This window comes from Panulirus ornatus, chromosome 67 (genome assembly GCF_036320965.1).
Source record: "Panulirus ornatus isolate Po-2019 chromosome 67, ASM3632096v1, whole genome shotgun sequence".
NCBI lineage: Eukaryota > Metazoa > Arthropoda > Malacostraca > Decapoda > Palinuridae > Panulirus > Panulirus ornatus.
The window spans coordinates 19,424,393-19,447,004 of NC_092290.1; the positions used below are offsets into that span (position 1 = coordinate 19,424,393).

At 42.4% G+C, this 22,612-nt stretch overlaps 1 protein-coding gene across 7 annotated transcripts in view; it reads right to left on the bottom strand.

Annotated features, from left to right (window-relative positions):
* Positions 1-3,522: 3,522 nt before the first annotated feature.
* Positions 3,523-22,612, bottom strand: part of LOC139747138 (nuclear transcription factor Y subunit alpha-like) — a 211,476-nt gene continuing 192,386 nt past the window's right edge. For all 7 annotated transcript variants that reach the window (XM_071659059.1, XM_071659061.1, XM_071659062.1 and 4 more), the window contains one exon: positions 3,523-7,195. The gene's annotated coding sequence lies outside the window, so the exon portion shown is untranslated. The remainder of the gene's footprint in view (positions 7,196-22,612) is intronic.

The window sequence follows — 22,612 nt, forward strand, 5'->3', positions numbered from 1 at the left end:
TAACTTTCTTCTTCCACACACTTTACCAAACTCAGTCACCAGCTTCTGCAGTTTCTCACATGAATCAGCCACCAGCGCTGTATCATCAGTGAACAACAACTGACTCACTTCCCAAGCTCTCTCATCCCCAACAGACTTCATACTTGCCCCTCTTTCCAAAACTCTTGCATTTACCTCCCTAACAACCCCATCCATAAACAAATTAAACAACCATGGAGACATCACACACCCCTGCCGCAAACCTACATTCACTGAGAACCAATCACTTTCCTCTCTTCCTACACGTACACATGCCTTACATCCTCGATAAAAACTTTTCACTGCTTCTAACAACTTGCCCCCACACCATATATATATATATATATATATATATATAGCATGTACAGAGCATCAGTTTGGGGAAGAGCAGTGTGGTTTCAGAAGTGGTAGAGGATGTGTGGATCAGGTGTTTGCTTTGAAGAATGTATGTGAGAAATACTTAGAAAAGCAAATGGATTTGTATGTAGCATTTATGGATCTGGAGAAGGCATATGATAGAGTTGATAGAGATGTTCTGTGGAAGGTATTAAGAATATATGGTGTGGGAGGCAAGTTGTTAGAAGCAGTGAAAAGTTTTTATCGAGGATGTAAGGCATGTGTACGTGTAGGAAGAGAGGAAAGTGATTGGTTCTCAGTGAATGTAGGTTTGCGGCAGGGGTGTGTGATGTCTCCATGGTTGTTTAATTTGTTTATGGATGGGGTTGTTAGGGAGGTAAATGCAAGAGTTTTGGAAAGAGGGGCAAGTATGAAGTCTGTTGGGGATGAGAGAGCTTGGGAAGTGAGTCAGTTGTTGTTCGCTGATGATACAGCGCTGGTGGCTGATTCATGTGAGAAACTGCAGAAGCTGGTGACTGAGTTTGGTAAAGTGTGTGGAAGAAGAAAGTTAAGAGTAAATGTGAATAAGAGCAAGGTTATTAGGTACAGTAGGGTTGAGGGTCAAGTCAATTGGGTGATGAGTTTGAATGGAGAAAAACTGGAGGAAGTGAAGTGTTTTAGATATCTGGGAGTGGATATATATATATATATATATATATATATATATATATATATATATATATATATATATATATATATATATATATATATTATCCCTGGGGATAGGGGAGAAAGAATACTTCCCATGTATTCTCTGCGTGTCGTAGAGGCGACTAAAAGGTAAGGGAGCGGGGGGCTGGAAATCCTCCCCTCTCTCTTTTTTTTTTTTTTTTTTTTTTCCAAAAGAAGGAACAGAGAAGGGGGCCAGGTGAGGATATTCCCTCAAAGGCCCAGTCCTCTGTTCTTAACACTACCTCGCTATCGCGGGAAATGGCGAATAGTATGGAAAAAAAAAAAAAAAAAAAAAAAAAAAATATATATATATATATATATATATATATATATATATATATATATATATATATATATATATATATATATATTTTTTTTTTTTTTTTTTTGTGTTTTGGTCGAGGTGGTGTGCAAAGTGAGAGAGTTAGGGAAAATGATTTGGTAAACAGAGAAGAGGTAGTGAAAGCTTTGCGGAAGATGAAAGCCGGCAAGGCAGCAGGTTTGGATGGTATTGCAGTGGAATTTATTAAAAAAGGGGGTGACTGTATTGTTGACTGGTTGGTAAGGTTATTTAATGTATGTATGACTCATGGTGAGGTGCCTGAGGATTGGCGGAATGCGTGCATAGTGCCATTGATTGTACAAAGGCAAAGGGGATACGAGTGAGTGCTCAAATTACAGTGGTATAAGTTTGTTGAGTATTCCTGGTAAATTATATGGGAGGGTATTGATTGAGAGGGTGAAGGCATGTACAGAGCATCAGATTGGGGAAGAGCAGTGTGGTTTCAGAAGTGGTAGAGGATGTGTGGATCAGGTGTTTGCTTTGAAGAATGTATGTGAGAAATACTTAGAAAAGCAAATGGATTTGTATGTAGCATTTATGGATCTGGAGAAGGCATATGATAGAGTTGATAGAGATGCTCTGTGGAAGGTATTAAGAATATATGGTGTGGGAGGAAAGTTGTTAGAAGCAGTGAAAAGTTTTTATCGAGGATGTAAGGCATGTGTACGTGTAGGAAGAGAGGAAAGTGATTGGTTCTCAGTGAATGTAGGTTTGCGGCAGGGGTGTGTGATGTCTCCATGGTTGTTTAATTTGTTTATGGATGGGGTTGTTAGGGAGGTAAATGCAAGAGTTTTGGAAAGAGGGGCAAGTATGAAGTCTGTTGGGATGAGAGAGCTTGGGAAGTGAGTCAGTTGTTGTTCGCTGATGATACAGCGCTGGTGGCTGATTCATGTGAGAAACTGCAGAAGCTGGTGACTGAGTTTGGTAAAGTGTGTGGAAGAAGAAAGTTAAGAGTAAATGTGAATAAGAGCAAGGTTATTAGGTACAGTAGGGTTGAGGGTCAAGTCAATTGGGAGGTGAGTTTGAATGGAGAAAAACTGGAGGAAGTGATGTGTTTTACATATCTGGGAGTGGATCTGGCAGCGGATGGAACCATGGAAGCGGAAGTGGATCATAGGGTGGGGGAGGGGGCGAAAATTCTGGGGGCCTTGAAGAATGTGTGGAAGTCGAGAACATTATCTCGGAAAGCAAAAATGGGTATGTTTGAAGGAATAGTGGTTCCAACAATGTTGTATGGTTGCGAGGCGTGGGCTATGGATAGAGTTGTGCGCAGGAGGATGGATGTGCTGGAAATGAGATGTTTGAGGACAATGTGTGGTGTGAGGTGGTTTGATCGAGTGAGTAACGTAAGGGTAAGAGAGATGTGTGGAAATAAAAAGAGCGTGGTTGAGAGAGCAGAAGAGGGTGTTTTGAAGTGGTTTGGGCATATGGAGAGAATGAGTGAGGAAAGATTGACCAAGAGGATATATGTGTCGGAGGTGGAGGGAACGAGGAGAAGAGGGAGACCAAATTGGAGGTGGAAAGATGGAGTGAAAAAGATTTTGTGTGATCGGGGCCTGAACATGCAGGAGGGTGAAAGGAGGGCAAGGAATAGAGTGAATTGGAGCGATGTGGTATACCGGGGTTGACGTGCTGTCAGTGGATTGAATCAAGGCATGTGAAGCGTCTGGGGTAAACCATGGAAAGCTGTGTAGGTATGTATATTTGCGTGTGTGGACGTATGTATATACATGTGTATGGGGGGGGTGGGTTGGGCCATTTCTTTCGTCTGTTTCCTTGCGCTACCTCGCAAACGCGGGAGACAGCGACAAAGTATAATAAAAAAAATAATATATTTTTTCATACTATTCGCTATTTCCCGCGTTAGCGAGGTAGCATTATGAACAGAGGACTGAGCCTTTAAGGAAATATCCTCACTTGGCCCCCTTCTCTGTTCCTTTCTTTTGGAAAATTAAAAATGAGAGGGGAGGATTTCCAGCCCCCCGCTCCCTACCCTTTTAGTCGCCGTCTATGACATGCAGGGATTACATGGGAAGTAGAGGATGTGTGGATCAGGTGTTTGCTTTAAAGAATGTATGTGAGAAATACTTAAAAAAGCAAATGGATTTGTATGTAGCATTTATGGATCTGGAGAAGGCATATGATAGAGTTGATAGAGATGCTCTGTGGAAGGTATTAAGAATATTTATTTATTTTATCACACTTTGTCGCTGTCCTCTGCATTAGCAAGGTAGCACAAGGAAACAGATGAAAGAATGGCCCAACCTACCCACATACACATGTATATACATACACATCCACACACACACATATACATACTACATCTCAACATATACATATATATATACACACACAGACATATACATATATACACATATACATAATTCATACTGTCTGCCCTTATTCATCTCCGTCACCACCCTGCCACACATGAAATGACAACCCCCTCCCCCCGCATGTGCGCGAGGTAGCACTACGAAAAGACAACAAAGGCCACATTCGTTCACACTCAGTCTCTAGCTGTCATGTATAATGAACCAAAATCACAGCTTCCCTTCCACATCCAAGCCCCAAAAAACTTTCCATGGTTTACCCCAGATGCTTCACATGCCCTAGTTCAATCCATTGACAGCCCATGCCTCGCAGCCATATAACATTGTTGGAACCACTATTCCTTCAAACATACCCATTTTTGCTTTTCGAGATAACATTCTAGCCTTTCACACATTCTCCAACGCTCCCAAAACTTTCGCCCCCTCCCCATCCTGTGACTCACTTCCGCTTCCATGGTTCCATCCGCTGCCAGATCCACTCCCAGATATCTAAAACACTTCACTTCCTCCAGTTTTCTCCATTCAAACTTACCTCCCAACTGACTTGTCCCTCAACCCTACTGTACCTAATAACCTTGCTCTTATTCGCACTTACTCTTAGCTTTCTTCTTTCAAACTCTTTACCAAACTCAGCCACCAGCTTCTGCAGTTTCTCACCCGAATCAGCCACCAGCGCTGTAACATCAGTGAACAACAACTGACTCACTTCCCAAGCTCTCTCATCCATAATAGACCGCATACTTGCTGCTCTCTCCAAAACTATTCCATTCACCTCCCTAACAACCCCATCCATAAACAAATTAAACAACCATGGAAACATCATGCACCCCTGCCACAAACCGACATTCACTGAGAACCAATTACTTTCCTCTCTTCCTACTCATACACATGCCTTACATACTTGATAAAAACTTTTCACTGCTTCTAACAACTTGCCTCCCACGCCATATGTCCTTGTCTTTTTTGTTGCGCTACCTCGCTAACGCAGGAGACGGCAATTAAGTATAATAATATATAATAACAATATATACATGTGTATATGGGTAGGTTGGCCCATTCCTTGTTTGTTTTGCGCTACCTTGCTAACGTGGGAGACAGCAATTAAGTATAATATTAGATAATAATATATACATCATTTTATCACTCTTATTATCATTATTATACTTAATCGATGTTTCCCGTGTCAGTGAGGTAGCGCAAGGAAACATGAAGAATGGCCCACCCACTCATATACATATATATATATATATATATACATTAACTAGTGTGGCCTCTACAACTTTTTGGCTTCATTGTTAGAAGGAGAAAGCTCACCACATACTCACCAACCTAAGTCATCCTCCACCATTTTCAAAATCTCTCTCTTCATGATGTCCTGGTACACTGACAAATCAGACAGTTTGTTATATCATCCAAACCCCAAAAGCCTTGCCTATTTGCAGTAGGTTAGCAGGGTGGGATGACTTGGATAATGCAAACAACATCTTTCTGCCATGGTGATTTGTGAATAACTGAGGCTTCAGGACTTTTCTTCAGGCTAATAAGAGTTGCAGAAGACATATGCCTATACAAGGAGTGGGTCTACTCAAAAGTGAGCAGAAAATTTGAAGACTTAAGTCCACAGCATTTGTAGGGTTGGATGTCTATATACATCCACAGCATTTTAAGAGTTAAAGGTAAACCTTTCCTTCTTTTCTTCAGTCAACCGTTCTTTTCTCTTTGCCACCTCTTCTTCATGTATACATCTTTTCAGATACTTCTTGGTTTCTGTCCACAGGTGAGAAAGTTGCATTTCGAAAAATGAAATAACATTTCCATACCTAGTGAAAAGCCTTTCATACATTGTCTTCCCCCACATCTTCTCTTCCCATTCTTCTTTTTTCTTTCCATATATAATTTCTCAATCCCAGCAATGACAGACTTAAGGCAGACACCAGTGATCACCAAAAGACTGCAGACCCCAATGCCATCTGTGGCATCATAGAGTCTAGGCAGTCACTGTGGTCATCGAGTCCCAGTAAGCAAGGATGAAAATGGCCCAACAAACTTGCGGATGCTGTAGATGGAGTGGAATTTTCACAGATTCCTGAAGTTCTATGGGATGTTAGGTGGATTTTAACTCTCCCTGAGCAAAAATTCCTCATGCTTGTAAAGGCTCTGCCTTCAGCAGAAAAATGCTATTCACTCTTCAAAACCAATTAGTGGTGACTGATCCATAAGTCATATTAAACAACGCCTAATACTCAAACATTAACAAATCCTGTTACTTCAAATTGAAGTCCAACTACTTGTACTTCAGTCATGACATCAAAATCAATGTAAAAATTCATGCTGCTACCTTGTATGCCTCCAGTAATTATACCACATATGTCACTAACAACTTTAAACACAATGATGAAGTAAATATGGGAATAAAACCAAATTTCGACATCTTAATTTAACTAGGCAAGTCTGCCTTTTCTTTTATGCTAAAGGACAAATCATCAAGTGAGACTTTTTTGGAAGCTTGTTCTAAATGTAGCATAATAACTGACAAAGTTTGTTCAAACATCAATGAATACATATATACTACCATCCTGAACTTGAAACCCATTTTCAGTGGTGCCAGTATACAAGTTCCATGCCCTCAACAGCATAGTCATTTAATATTGATGAAAAATTCAAAGCATTGTCCAAATTAACAAGTCAAATGACAATTGTCTTTCAAGGTTTTCCTAGAGAGAAAGAGATGGAAATTTGAAACTTACAAAACAAATATCCAGAGAGCAAAGTACTGGAAATAATAAATTATCCTTGAAATGTAGTATGATGATACACATTGAACAAGATAAGAGTTGCAGGATATACAAAGTTCCATTCCAATTCAATGAAAGTAAATCTGAATTGTAGAGATCCAAAAGGAGTAAACAATTTTGTCACCTGTGCAACAGCATAGAACTCACTCTCAGCCTCTGTAATCTGATGCCAGCATCCAAGCAACTAAAACTTACGAAATTTTTGTGGAGACCAATACTAATTCACAAATATGCCTTATTGGTGAAGATGAAATTCCCTTCATTCATACAAGACATACAACACACAAATCAAGTCTTGTGGTTCTTGTCATATGCTAATTTACAAGTACAGAACCCAGAGTGAAACAAAGCCACTTACAAGACTGTATTCAGTGATAAATGAATGCAAGATGGACTGTGCTACTTATGCTTGGCTTTGTATAACACAACAGTGGTTTCAAACCATTCCATGTTATGAAGACATGACACTTTTATTTACTTATGTTTAGCTTTGTATAAAACAACAGAAGTTTCAAACCATTCCATACTATGAAGATATGACACTTTTATTTATCTTGTAACTTACATTCACTGCCAATTATTGGTCCACCTTATACCTTGCAATGGAAGGATAAACCTCAGCACTCATCATCCTTTCTCTGTGGGAGAAGAAAGGGAATAATTTCAAAATCATGGAAAGTATGTTTCTGCAGAATATTTCCTGTAATTAAAGACTGATGAATTAAACATTATCTCCGATGACCCAAAACCTTTTGTTCTTTACTGCTAAAAAGTCATATGCCCTTCATTTTCTAAATAAATGCCCTTGCAGAAATAAAGATATGGCATGTATAGTTCTGCATGCAAAAGATGCAAAACAACTCCCAATTTTGAGCTATGCAATCTGGGAATTACAATATTACAATATTTGAAATCAGCTGATGTAGGACAGAGAAAGGTTCAGGATTATTGGCCCTTCCCCCTACACACCACAGTTAATGACAGTTAATGCTGATGGTGCAGCAGCTGTGAGACTGCATTACCCCTCAAAATGCAACATACATCCTTTATCAGAATATGATCAGCTACACCTTGCTTCACCTAAGACAAAATTTTCATGCCTGTTTCATATTGTGCACTAAGTGTAGCATTCATAAAATTCAACACTCCACCACAGCATATCAGATGATTATTTTTCATTTTTCAATCTTAAAACTTTTGGATGTATACCTTTCATTCATTTTTCATCTTACCTCTGAACAAATTTCAATGAAAAACCCCAGTGTTAACACAAGGACCATACTAAGATCTCCTGTAGCCCAAGGCTGCAATACCTCCAGCAGGAAGGAAATGTAAACTCCTTTGGAGAGTGCAATTTGATAAGACTATAATTCCTAAGATATAGCCTCACCAAAGGTGACTTTTCACTCATGGAGTAACCTTTGGCAGGTAGAGGTCAGTAACACTACATTAATTCATAAGAATGCATAAACAAGTATATATATATATATATATGACAGATGACAGAGTGGCAGATATAGGGTGTTTGGGTCGAGGTGGTGTGCAAAGTGAGAGGGTTAGGGAAAATGATTTGGTAAACAGAGAAGAGGTAGTAAAAGCTTTGTGGAAGATGAAAGCCGGCAAGGCAGCAGGTTTGGATGGTATTGCAGTAGAATTTATTAAAAAAGGGGGTGACTGTATTGTTGACTGGTTGGTAAGGTTATTTAATGTATGTATGAGTCATGGTGAGGTGCCTGAGGATTGGCGGAATGCGTGCATAGTGCCATTGTACAAAGGCAAAGGGGATAAGAGTGAGTGCTCAAATTACAGAGGTATAAGTTTGTTGAGTATTCCTGGTAAATTATATGGGAGGGTATTGATTGAGAGGGTGAAGGCATGTACAGAGCATCAGATTGGGGAAGAGCAGTGTGGTTTCAGAAGTGGTAGAGGATGTGTGGATCAGGTGTTTGCTTTGAAGATTGTATGTGAGAAATACTTAGAAATGCAAATGGATTTGTATGTAGCATTTATGGATCTGGAGAAGGCATATGATAGAGTTGATAGAGATGCTCTGTGGAAGGTATTAAGAATATATGGTGTGGGAGGCAAGTTGTTAGAAGCAGTGAAAAGTTTTTATCGAGGATGTAAGGCATGTGTACGTGTAGGAAGAGAGGAAAGTGATTGGTTCTCAGTGAATGTAGGTTTGCGGCAGGGGTGTGTGATGTCTCCATGGTTGTTTAATTTGTTTATGGATGGGGTTGTTAGGGAGGTAAATGCAAGAGTTTTGGAAAGAGGGGCAAGTATGAAGTCTGTTGGGGATGAGAGAGCTTGGGAAGTGAGTCAGTTGTTGTTCGCTGATGATACAGCGCTGGTGGCGGATTCATGTGAGAAACTGCAGAAACTGGTGACGGAGTTTGGCAAAGTGTGTGGAAGAAGAAAGTTAAGAGTAAATGTGAATAAGAGCAAGGTTATTAGGTACAGTAGGGTTGAGGGTCAAGTCAATTGGGAGGTGAGTTTGAATGGAGAAAAACTGGAGGAAGTGAAGTGTTTTAGATATATGGGAGTGGATCTGTCAGCGGATGGAACCATGGAAGCGGAAGTGGATCATAGGGTGGGGGAGGGGGCGAAAATTTTGGGAGCCTTGAAAAATGTGTGGAAGTCGAGAACATTATCCCGGAAAGCAAAAATGGGTATGTTTGAAGGAATAGTGGTTCCAACAATGTTGTATGGTTGCGAGGCGTGGGCTATGGATAGAGTTGTGCGCAGGAGGATGGATGTGCTGGAAATGAGATGTTTGAGGACAATGTGTGGTGTGAGGTGGTTTGATCGAGTAAGTAACGTAAGGGTAAGAGAGATGTGTGGAAATAAAAAGAGCGTGGTTGAGAGAGCAGAAGAGGGTGTTTTGAAATGGCTTGGGCACATGGAGAGAATGAGTGAGGAAAGATTGACCAAGAGGATATATGTGTCGGAGGTGGAGGGAACGAGGAGAAGAGGGAGACCAAATTGGAGGTGGAAAGATGGAGTGAAAAGGATTTTGTGTGATCGGGGCCTGAACATGCAGGAGGGTGAAAGGAGGGCAAGAAATAGAGTGAATTGGAGCGATGTGGTATACAGGGGTTGACGTGCTGTCAGTGGATTGAATCAAGGCATGTGAAGCGTCCGGGGTAAACCATGGAAAGCTGTGTAGGTATGTATATTTGCGTGTGTGGACGTGTGTATGTACATGTGTATGGGGGGGGTTGGGCCATTTCTTTCGTCTGTTTCCTTGCGCTACCTCGCAAACGCGGGAGACAGCGACAAAGTATAAAAAAAAAAAAAAAAATATATATATATATATATATATATATATATATATATATATATATATATATATATATTTTCTTTTTCTTTCATACTATTCGCCATTTCCCGCGTCAGCGAGGTAGCGTTAAGAACAGAGGACTAGGCCTCTGAGGAAACATCATCATCCAGCCCCCTTCTCTGTTCCTTCCTTTGGGAAAAAAAAAATAAATAAATAAATAAATAAATAAATATAAATATAAATATAAATATTTTTTTTTATTTTTTATAATACTTTCTCGCTGTCTCCCGCTTTTGCGAGGTAGCGCAAGGAAACAGACGAAAGAAATGGCCCAACCCCACCCCATACACATGTATATACATACGTCCACACACGCAAATATACATACCTACACAGCTTTCCATGGTTTACCCCAGACGCTTCACATGCCTTGATTCAATCCACTGACAGCACGTCAACCCCGGTATACCACATCGCTCCAATTCACTCTATTCCTTGCCCTCCTTTCACCCTCCTGCATGTTCAGGCCCCGATCACACAAAATCTTTTTCACTCCATCTTTCCACCTCCAATTTGGTCTCCCTCTTCTCCTCGTTCCCTCCACCTCCGACACATATATCCTCTTGGTCAATCTTTCTTCACTCATTCTCTCCATGTGCCCAAACCACTTCAAAACACCCTCTTCTGCTCTCTCAACCACGCTCTTTTTATTTCCACACATCTCTCTTACCCTTACGTTACTCACTCGATCAAACCACCTCACACCACACATTGTCCTCAAACATCTCATTTCCAGCACATCCATCCTCCTGCGCACAACTCTATCCATAGCCCACGCCTCGCAACCATACAACATTGTTGGAACCACTATTCCTTCAAACATACCCATTTTTGCTTTCCGAGATAATGTTCTCGACTTCCACACATTCTTCAAGGCCCCCAGAATTGTCGCCCCCTCCCCCACCCTATGATCCACTTCCGCTTCCATGGTTCCATCCGCTGCCAGATCCACTCCCAGATATCTAAAACACTTCACTTCCTCCAGTTTTTCTCCATTCAAACTCACCTCCCAATTGACTTGACCCTCAACCCTACTGTACCTAATAACCTTGCTCTTATTCACATTTACTCTTAACTTTCTTCTTCCACACACTTTACCAAACTCAGTCACCAGCTTCTGCAGTTTCTCACATGAATCAGCCACCAGCGCTGTATCATCAGCGAACAACAACTGACTCACTTCCCAAGCTCTCTCATCCCCAACAGACTTCATACTTGCCCCTCTTTCCAAAACTCTTGCATTTACCTCCCTAACAACCCCATCCATAAACAAATTAAACAACCATTGAGACATCACACACCCCTGCCGCAAACCTACATTCACTGAGAACCAATCACTTTCCTCTCTTCCTACACGTACACATGCCTTACATCTTCGATAAAAACTTTTCACTGCTTCTAACAACTTTCCTCCCACACCATATATTCTTAATACCTTCCACAGAGCATCTCTATCAACTCTATCATATGCCTTCTCCAGATCCATAAATGCTACATACAAATCCATTTGCTTTTCTAAGTATTTCTCACATACATTCTTCAAAGCAAACACCTGATCCACACATCCTCTACCACTTCTGAAACCACACTGCTCTTCCCCAATCTGATGCTCTGTACATGCCTTCACCCTCTCAATCAATACCCTCCCATATAATTTACCAGGAATACTCAACAAATTTATACCTCTGTAATTTGAGCACTCACTCTTATCCCCTTTGCCTTTGTACAATGGCACTATGCACGCATTCCGCCAATCCTCAGGCACCTCACCATGAGTCATACATATATTAAATAACCTTACCAACCAGTCAACAATACAGTCACCCCCTTTTTTAATAAATTCCACTGCAATACCATCCACACCTGCTGCCTTGCTGGCTTTAATCTTCCGCAAAGCTTTCACTACCTCTTCTCTGTTTACCAAATCATTTTCCCTAACCCTCTCACTTTGCACACCACCTCGACCAAAACACCCTATATCTGCCACTCTATCATCAAACACATTCAACAAACCTTCAAAATACTCACTCCATCTCCTTCTCACATCACCACTACTTGTTATCACCTCCCCATTTGCGCCCTTCACTGAAGTTCCCATTTGCTCCCTTGTCTTACGCACTTTATTTACCTCCTTCCAGAACATCTTTTTATTCTCCCTAAAATTTAATGATACTCTCTCACCCCAACTCTCATTTGCCCTTTTTTTCACCTCTTGCACCTTTCTCTTGACTCCTGTCTCTTCCTTTTATACATCTCCCACTCAATTGCATTTTTTCCCTGCAAAAATCGTCCAAATGCGTCTCTGTTCTCTTTCACTAATACTCTTACTTCTTCATCCCACCACTCACTACCCTTTCTAATCAACCCACCTCCCACTCTTCTCATGCCACAAGCATCTTTTGCGCAATCCATCACTGATTCCCTAAATACATCCCATTCCTCCCCCACTCCCCTTACTTCCATTGTTCTCACCTTTTTCCATTCTGTACTCAGTCTCTCCTGGTACTTCCTCACACAGGTCTCCTTCCCAAGCTCACTTACTCTCACCACCCTCTTCACCCCAACATTCACTCTTCTTTTCTGAAAACCCATACAAATCTTCACCTTAGCCTCCACAAGATAATGATCAGACATCCCTCCAGTTGCACCTCTCAGCACATTAACATCCAAAAGTCTCTCTTTCGCACGCCTGTCAATTAACACGAAATCCAATAACGCTCTCTGGCCATCTCTCCTACTTACATAAGTATACTTGAGGGTCAAGTCAATTGGGAGGTGAGTTTGAATGGAGAAAAACTGGAGGAAGTGAAGTGTTTTAGATATCTGGGAGTGGATCTGGCAGCGGATGGAACCATGGAAGCGGAAGTGGATCATAGGGTGAGGGAGGGGGCGAAAATTCTGGGGGCCTTGAAGAATGTGTGGAAGTCAAGAACATTATCTCGGAAAGCAAAAATGGGTATGTTTGAAGGAATAGTGGTTCCAACAATGTTGTATGGTTGCGAGGCGTGGGCTATGGATAGAGTTGTGCGCAGGAGGATGGATGTGCTGGAAATGAGATGTTTGAGGACAATGTGTGGTGTGAGGTGGTTTGATCGAGTAACGTAAGGGTAAGAGAGGTGTGGAAATAAAAAGAGCGTGGTTGAGAGAGCAGAAGAGGGTGTTTTGAAGTGGTTTGGGCACATGGAGAGAATGAGTGAGGAAAGATTGACCAAGAGGATATATGTGTCGGAGGTGGAGGGAACGAGGAGAAGAGGGAGACCAAATTGGAGGTGGAAAGATGGAGTGAAAAAGATTTTGTGTGATCGGGGCCTGAACATGCAGGAGGGTGAAAGGAGGGCAAGGAATAGAGTGAATTGGAGCGATGTGGTATACCGGGGTTGACGTGCTGTCAGTGGACTGAATCAAGGCATGTGAAGCGTCTGGGGTAAACCATGGAAAGCTGTGTAGGTATGTATATTTGCGTGTGTGGACGTATGTATATACATGTGTATGGGGGGGGGTTGGGCCATTTCTTTCGTCTGTTTCCTTGCGCTACCTTGCAAACGCGGGAGACAGCGACAAAGTATAAAAAAAAAATATATATATATATATATATATATATATTTTTTTTATACCTCGTCGCTGTCTCCCGCGTTTGCGAGGTAGCGCAAGGAAACAGACGAAAGAAATGGCCCAACCCCCCCCTTACACATGTACATACACACGTCCACACACGCAAATATACATACCTACACAGCTTTCCATGGTTTACCCCGGACGCTTCACATGCTTTGATTCAATCCACTGACAGCACGTCAACCCCTGTATACCACATCGCTCCAATTCACTCTATTCCTTGCCCTCCTTTCACCCTCCTGCATGTTCAGGCCCCGATCACACAAAATCCTTTTCACTCCATCTTTCCACCTCCAATTTGGTCTCCCTCTTCTCCTCGTTCCCTCCACCTCCGACACATATATCCTCTTGGTCAATCTTTCCTCACTCATTCTCTCCATGTGCCCAAACCATTTCAAAACACCCTCTTCTGCTCTCACAACCACGCTCTTTTTATTTCCACACATCTCTCTTACCCTTACGTTACTTACTCGATCAAACCACCTCACACCACACATTGTCCTCAAACATCTCATTTCCAGCACATCCATCCTCCTGCGCACAACTCTATCCATAGCCCACGCCTCGCAACCATACAACATTGTTGGAACCACTATTCCTTCAAACATACCCATTTTTGCTTTCCGGGATAATGTTCTCGACTTCCACACATTTTTCAAGGCTCCCAAAATTTTCGCCCCCTCCCCCACCCTATGATCCACTTCCACTTCCATGGTTCCATCCGCTGACAGATCCACTCCCAGATATCTAAAACACTTCACTTCCTCCAGTTTTTCTCCATTCAAACTCACCTCCCAATTGACTTGACCCTCAACCCTACTGTACCTAATAACCTTGCTCTTATTCACATTTACTCTTAACTTTCTTCTTCCACACACTTTACCAAACTCCGTCACCAGCTTCTGCAGTTTCTCACATGAATCCGCCACCAGCGCTGTATCATCAGCGAACAACAACTGACTCACTTCCCAAGCTCTCTCATCCCCAACAGACTTCATACTTGCCCCTCTTTCCAAGACTCTTGCATTTACCTCCCTAACAACCCCATCCATAAACAAATTAAACAACCATGGAGACATCACACACCCCTGCCGCAAACCTACATTCACTGAGAACCAATCACTTTCCTCTCTTCCTACACGTACACATGCCTTACATCCTCGATAAAAACTTTTCACTGCTTCTAACAACTTTCCTCCCACACCATATATTCTTAATACCTTCCACAGAGCATCTCTATCAACTCTATCATATGCCTTCTCCAGATCCATAAATGCTACATACAAATCCATTTGCTTTTCTAAGTATTTCTCACATACATTCTTCAAAGCAAACACCTGATCCACACATCCTCTACCACTTCTGAAACCACACTGCTCTTCCCCAATCTGATGCTCTGTACATGCCTTCACCCTCTCAATCAATACCCTCCCATATAATTTACCAGGAATACTCAACAAACTTATACCTCTGTAATTTGAGCACTCACTCTTATCCCCTTTGCCTTTGTACAATGGCACTATGCACGCATTCCGCCAATCCTCAGGCACCTCACCATGAGTCATACATACATTAAATAACCTTACCAACCAGTCAACAATACAGTCACCCCCTTTTTTAATAAATTCCACTGCAATACCATCCAAACCTGCTGCCTTGCCGGCTTTCATCTTCCGCAAAGCTTTTACTACTTCTTCTCTGTTTACCAAATCATTTTCCCTAACCCTCTCACTTTGCACACCACCTCGACCCAAACACCCTATATCTGCCACTCTGTCATCAGACACATTCAACAAACCTTCAAAATACTCATTCCATCTCCTTCTCACATCACCACTACTTGTTATCACCTCCCCATTTACGCCCTTCACTGAAGTTCCCATTTGCTCCCTTGTCTTACGCACCCTATTTACCTCCTTCCAGAACATCTTTTTATTCTCCCTAAAATTTACTGATAGTCTCTCACCCCAACTCTCATTTGCCCTTTTTTTCACCTCTTGCACCTTTCTCTTGACCTCCTGTCTCTTTTTTTGGGGTGAAGAAGGTGGTGAGAGTAAGTGAGCTTGGGAAGGAGACCTGTGTGAGGAAGTATCAGGAGAGACTGTGTACAGAATGGAAAAAGCTGAGAACAATGGAAGTAAGGGGAGTGGGGGAGGAATGGGATGTATTTAGGGAATCAGTGATGGATTGCGCAAAAGATGCTTGTGGCATGAGAAGAGTGGGAGGTGGGCTGTTTAGAAAGGGTAGTGAGTGGTGGGATGAAGAAGTAAGAGTATTAGTGAAAGAGAAGAGAGAGGCATTTGGACGATTTTTGCAGGGAAAAATGCAATTGAGTGGGAGAAGTATATATATATATATATATATATATATATATATATATATATATATATATATATATATATATCCCTGGGGATAGGGGAGAAAGAATACTTCCCACGTATTCCCTGCGTGTCGTAGAAGGTGACTAAAAGGGGAGGGAGCGGGGGGCTGGAAATCCTCCCCTCTCACTTTTTTTTTTAATTTTCCAAAAGAGGGAACAGAGAAGGGGCCCAGGTGAGGATATTCCCTCAAGGGCCCAGTCCTCTGTTCTCAACGCTACCTCGCTAATGCGGGAAATGGCGAATAGTATGAAAGAAAGAAAAGATATATATATATATATATATATATATATATATATGGGGTTGTTAGGGAGGTAAATGCAAGAGTTTTGGAAAGAGGGGCAAGTATGAAGTCTGTTGGGGATGAGAGAGCTTGGGAAGTGAGTCAGTTGTTGTTCGCTGATGATACAGCGCTGGTGGCTGATTCATGTGAGAAACTGCAGAAGCTGGTGACTGAGTTTGGTAAAGTGTGTGGAAGTAGAAAGTTAAGAGTAAATGTGAATAAGAGCAAGGTTATTAGGTACAGTAGGGTTGAGGGTCAAGTCAATTGGGAGGTGAGTTTGAATGGAGAAAAACTGGAGGAAGTGAAGTGTTTTAGATATCTGGGAGTGGATCTGGCAGCGGATGGAACCATGGAAGCGGAAGTGGATCACAGGGTGGGGGAGGGGGCGAAAATTCTGGGAGCCTTGAAGAATGTGTGGAAGTCGAGAACATTATCTCGGAAAGCAAAAATGGGTATGTTTGAAGGAATAGTGGTTCCAACAATGTTGTATGGTTGCGAGGCGTGGGCTATGGATAGAGTTGTGCGCAGGAGGGTGGATGTGCTGGAAATGAGATGTTTGAGGACAATGTGTGGTGTGAGGTGGTTTGATCGAGTGAGTAACGTAAGGGTAAGAGAGATGTGTGGAAATAAAAAGAGCGTGGTTGAGAGAGCAGAAGAGGGTGTTTTGAAGTGGTTTGGGCACATGGAGAGGATGAGTGAGGAAAGACTGACCAAGAGGATATATGTGTCGGAGGTGGAGGGAGCAAGGAGAATAGGGAGACCAAATTGGAGGTGGAAAGATGGAGTGAAAAAGATTTTGTGTGATCGGGGCCTGAACATGCAAGAGGGTGAAAGGAGGACAAGGAATAGAGTGAATTGGAGCGATGTGGTATACCGGGGTTGACGTGCTGTCAGTGGATTGAATCAACGCATGTGAAGCATCTGGGGTAAACCATGGAAAGCTGTGTAGGTATGTATATTTGCGTGTGTGGACGTATGTATATACATGTGTATGGGGGGGGGGTTGGGCCATTTCTTTCGTCTGTTTCCTTGCGCTACCTCGCAAACGCGGGAGACAGCGACAAAGTATAAAAAAAAAAAAAAAAAAAATTTCATACTATTCGCCATTTCCCGCATTAGCGAGGTAGCGTTAAGAACAGAGGACTGGGCCTATGAGGGAATATCCTCACATGGCCCCCTTCTCTGTTCCTTCTTTTGGAAAATGGATGTGCTGGAAATGAGATGTTTGAGGACAGTGTGTGTTGTGAGGTGGTTTGATCGAGTAAGTGACGTGGGGGTAAGAGAGATGTGTGGAAATAAGGAGAGCGTGGTTGAGAGAGCAGAAGAGGGTGTTTTGAGGTGGTTTGGGCACATGGAGAGAATGAGTGAGGAAGGATTGACTGGGAGGATGTGTGTGTCAGGGGTGGAGGGAGCGAGGAGGGGTGGGGACCGGATTGGGGGTGGGGGATGGAGTGAAGGGGATTTTGTGTGATCGGGGCCTGAACGTGCAGGAGGGTGAGAGGAGGGTGAGAGGAGGGCAAGGAATAGAGTGAGCTGGATCGATGTGGTGTGCCGGGGTTGACGTGCTGTCGGTGGATTGAATCAGGGCGTGTGGGGCGTCTGGGGTAAACCATGGAAAGCTGTGTAGGTATGTATATTTGCGTGTGGACGTATGTATATACACGTGTATGGGGGTGGGTTGGGCCATTTCTTTCGTCTGTTTCCTTGTGCTACCTCGCAAACGTGGGAGACAGCGAAAAAGAAAAAAAAAAATATATATATATATATATATATATATATATATATATATATATATATATATATATATATATATATGTTTGATGATAGAGTGGCAGATATAGGGTGTTTTGGTCGAGGTGGTGTGCAAAGTGAGAGGGTTAGGGAAAATGATTTGGTAAACAGAGAAGAGGTAGTGAAAGCTTTGCGGAAGATGAAAGCCGGCAAGACAGCAGGTTTGGATGGTATTGCAGTGGAATTTATTAAAAAAGGGGGTGACTGTATTGTTGACTGGTTGGTAAAGTTATTTAATGTATGTATGACTCATGGTGAGGTGCCTGAGGATTGGCGGAATGCGTGCATAGTGCCATTGTACAAAGGCAAAGGGGATAAGAGTGAGTGCTCAAATTACAGAGGTATAAGTTAGCTGAGTATTCCTGGTAAATTATATGGGAGGGTATTGATTGAGAGGGTGAAGGCATGTACAGAGCATCAGATTGGGGAAGAGCAGTGTGGTTTCAGAAGTGGTAGAGGATGTGTGGATCAGGTGTTTGCTTTGAAGAATGTATGTGAGAAATACTTAGAAAAGCAAATGGATTTGTATGTAGCATTTATGGATCTGGAGAAGGCATATGATAGAGTTGATAGAGATGCTCTGTGGAAGGTATTAAGAATATATGGTGTGGGAGGCAAGTTGTTAGAAGCAGTGAAAAGTTTTTATCGAGGATGTAAGGCATGTGTACGTGTAGGAAGAGAGGAAAGTGATTGGTTCTCAGTGAATGTAGGTTTGCGGCAGGGGTGTGTGATGTCTCCATGGTTGTTTAATTTGTTTATGGATGGGGTTGTTAGGGAGGTAAATGCAAGAGTTTTGGAAAGAGGGGCAAGTATGAAGTCTGTTGGAGATGAGAGAGCTTGGGAAGTGAGTCAGTTGTTGTTCGCTGATGATACAGCGCTGGTGGCTGATTCATGTGAGAAACTGCAGAAGCTGGTGACTGAGTTTGGTAAAGTGTGTGGAAGAAGAAAGTTAAGAGTAAATGTGAATAAGAGCAAGGTTATTAGGTACAGTAGGGTTGAGGGTCAAGTCAATTGGGAGGTGAGTTTGAATGAAGAAAAACTGGAGGAAGTGAAGTGTTTTAGATATCTGGGAGTGGATCTGGCAGCGGATGGAACCATGGAAGCGGAAGTGGATCATAGGGTGGGGGAGGGGGCGAAAATTCTGGGAGCCTTGAAGAATGTGTGGAAGAGGGAGACCAAATTGGAGGTGGAAAGATGGAGTGAAAAAGATTTTGTGTGATCGGGGCCTGAACATGCAGGAGGGTGAAAGGAGGGCAAGGAATAGAGTGAATTGGAGCGATGTGGTATACCGGGGTTGATGTGCTGTCAGTGGATTGAATCAAGGCATGTGAAGCATCTGGGGTAAACCATGGAAAGCTGTGTAGGTATGTATATTTGCGTGTGTGGAGGTATGTATATACATGTGTATGGGGGGGGTTTGGCCATTTCTTTCGTCTGTTTCCTTGCGCTACCTCGCAAACGCGGGAGACAGCGACAAAGTATAAAAAAAAAAATATATATATATATATATATATATATATATATATATATATATATATAGGAGCGGGTGGCTGGAAATCTTCCCCTCTCGTTTTTTTTTTTTTTTTTAATTTTCCAAAAGAAGGAACAGATAAGGGGGCCAGGTGAGGATATTCCCTCAAAGGCCCAGTCCTCTGTTCCTAACGCTACCTTGCTAATGCAGGAAATGGCGAATAGTATGAAAGAAAGATATATATATATATATATATATATATATATATATATATATATATATATATATATATATATATATATATATAATGTAAATGTGAATAAGAGCAAGGTTATTAGGTACAGTAGGGTTGAGGGTCAAGTCAATTGGGAGGTAAGTTTGAATGGAGAAAAACTGGAGGAAGTAAAGTATTTTAGATATCTGGGAGTGGATCTGGCAGCGGATGGAACCATGGAAGCGGAAGTGAATCATAGGGTGGGGGAGGGGGTGAAAATCCTGGGAGCCTTGAAGAATGTGTGGAAGTCGAGAACATTATCTTGGAAAGCAAAAATGGGTATGTTTGAAGGAATAGTGGTTCCAACAATGTTGTATGGTTGCGAGGCGTGGGCTATGGATAGAGTTGTGCGCAGGAGGATGGATGTGCTGGAAATGAGATGTTTGAGGACAATGTGTGGTGTGAGGTGGTTTGATCGAGTAAGTAATGTAAGGGTAAGAGAGATGTGTGGAAATAAAAAGAGCGTGGTTGAGAGAGCAGAAGAGGGTGTTTTGAAATGGTTTGGGCACATGGAGAGAATGAGTGAGGAATGATTGACCAAGAGGATATATGTGTCGGAGGTGGAGGGAACGAGGAGAAGTGGGAGACCAAATTGGAGGTGGAAAGATGGAGTGAAAAAGATTTTGTGTGATCAGGGCCTGAACATGCAGGAGGGTGAAAGGAGGGCAAGGAATAGAGTGAATTGGATCGATGTGGTATACTGGGGTTGACGTGCTGTCAGTGGATTTGAATCAGGGCATGTGAAGCGTCGTGTAAACCATGCAAAGTTGTGTGGGGCCTGGATGTGGAAAGGGAGGTGTGGTTTCGGGCATTATTGCATGACAGCTAGAGACTGAGTGTGAACGAATGGGGCCTTTGTTGTCCTTTCCTAGTGCTACCTCGCACACATGAGGGGGGAGGGGGATGGTATTCCATGTGTGGCGAGGTGGCAATGGGAATGAATAAAGGCAGACAGTGTGAATTGTGTGCATGGGTATATATGTATGTGTCTGTGTGTATATATATGTGTACATTGAGATGTATAGGTATGTATATTTGCAGTGTGTGGACATGTATGTATATATATTGTGTATGGGGGTGGGTTGGTCCATTTCTTTCGTCTGTTTCCTTGCGCTACCTCGCAAACGCGGGAGACATTGACAAAGCAAAATATATAAATAAATAAATCTTTTTTCTTTCAAACTGTCCGCCATTTCCCGCATTAGCAAGGTAGCATTAGGAACAGAGGACTGGGCCTCTGAGGGAATATCCTCACCTGGCCCCCTTCTCTGTTCCTTTTTTTTTTTTTTTTTTTTTTTTTTTTTTGTGGTGGTGGTGGTGGTGGTGGTGGTGGTGGTGGTGTGGGGGGGGGGGGGGGGGGGGGGGGGGCAAGAGGGGAGGATTTCCAGTCCCCCGCTCCCTCCCCTTTTAGTTGCCTTCTACGACACGCAGGGAATACGTGGAAAGTATTCTTTCTCCCCTATCCCCAGGGATACATATATATTTTTTTTTTTGCTTTGTCGCTGTCTACCGCGTTTGCAAGGTAACGCAAGGAAACAGACGAAAGAAATGGCCCAATCCACCCCCATACACATGTATATACATACACATCCACACACGCAAATATACATACCTACACAGCTTTCCATGGTTTACCCCAGACGCTTCACATGCCCTGATTCAATCCAATGACAGCACGTCAACCACGGTATACCACATCGATCCAATTCACTCTATTCCTTGCCCTCCTTTCACCCTCCTGCATGTTCAGGCCCCAATCACACAAAATCTTTTTCACTCCATCTTTCCACCTCCAATTTGGTCTCCCACTTCTCCTCGTTCCCTCCACCTCCGACACATATATCCTCTAGGTCAATCTTTCCACACTCATTCTCTCCATGTGCCCAAACCATTTCAAAACACCCTCTTCTGCTCTCTCAACCACGCTCTTTTTATTTCCACACATCTCTCTTACCCTTACGTTACTTACTCGATCAAACCACCTCACACCACACATTGTCCTCAAACATCTCATTTCCAGCACATCCACCCTCCTGCGCACAACTCTATCCATAGCCCACGCATCGCAACCATACAACATTGTTGGAACCAATATATATATAAATATATATAAAGGGATAAGAGTGAGTGCTCAAATTACAAAGGTATAAGTTTGTTGAGTATTCCTGGTAAATTATATGGGAGGGTATTGATTGAGAGGGTGAAGGCATGTACAGAGCATCAGATTGGGAAAGAGCAGTGTGCTTTCAGAAGTGGTAGAGGATGTGTGGATCAGGTGTTTGCTTTGAAGAATGTATGTGAGAAATACAAAAAGCAAATGGATTTGTATGTAGCATTTATGGATCTGGAGAAGGCATATGATAGAGTTGATAGAGATGCTCTGTGGAAGATATTAAGAATATATGGTGTGGGTGGCAAGTTGTTAGAAGCAGTGAAAAGTTTTTATCGAGGATGTAAGGCATGTGTACGTGTAGGAAGAGAGGAAAGTGATTGGTTCTCAGTGAATGTAGGTTTGCGGCAGGGGTGTGTGATGTCTCCATGGTTGTTTAATTTGTTTATGGATGGGGTTGTTAGGGAGGTGAATGGAAGAGTTTTGGAAAGAGGGGCAAGTATGAAGTCTGTTGTGGATGAGAGAGCTTGGGAAGTGAGTCAGTTGTTGTTCGCTGATGATACAGCGCTGGTGGCTGATTCATGTGAGAAACTGCAGAAGCTGGTGACTGAGTTTGGTAAAGTGTGTGAAAGAAGAAAGTTAAGAGTAAATGTGAATAAGAGCAAGGTTATTAGGTACAGTAGGGTTGAGGGTCAAGTCAATTGGGAGGTAAGTTTGAATGGAGAAAAACTGGAAGTAAAGTCTTTTAGATATCTGGGAGTGGATCTGGCAGTGGATGGAACCATGGAAGCAG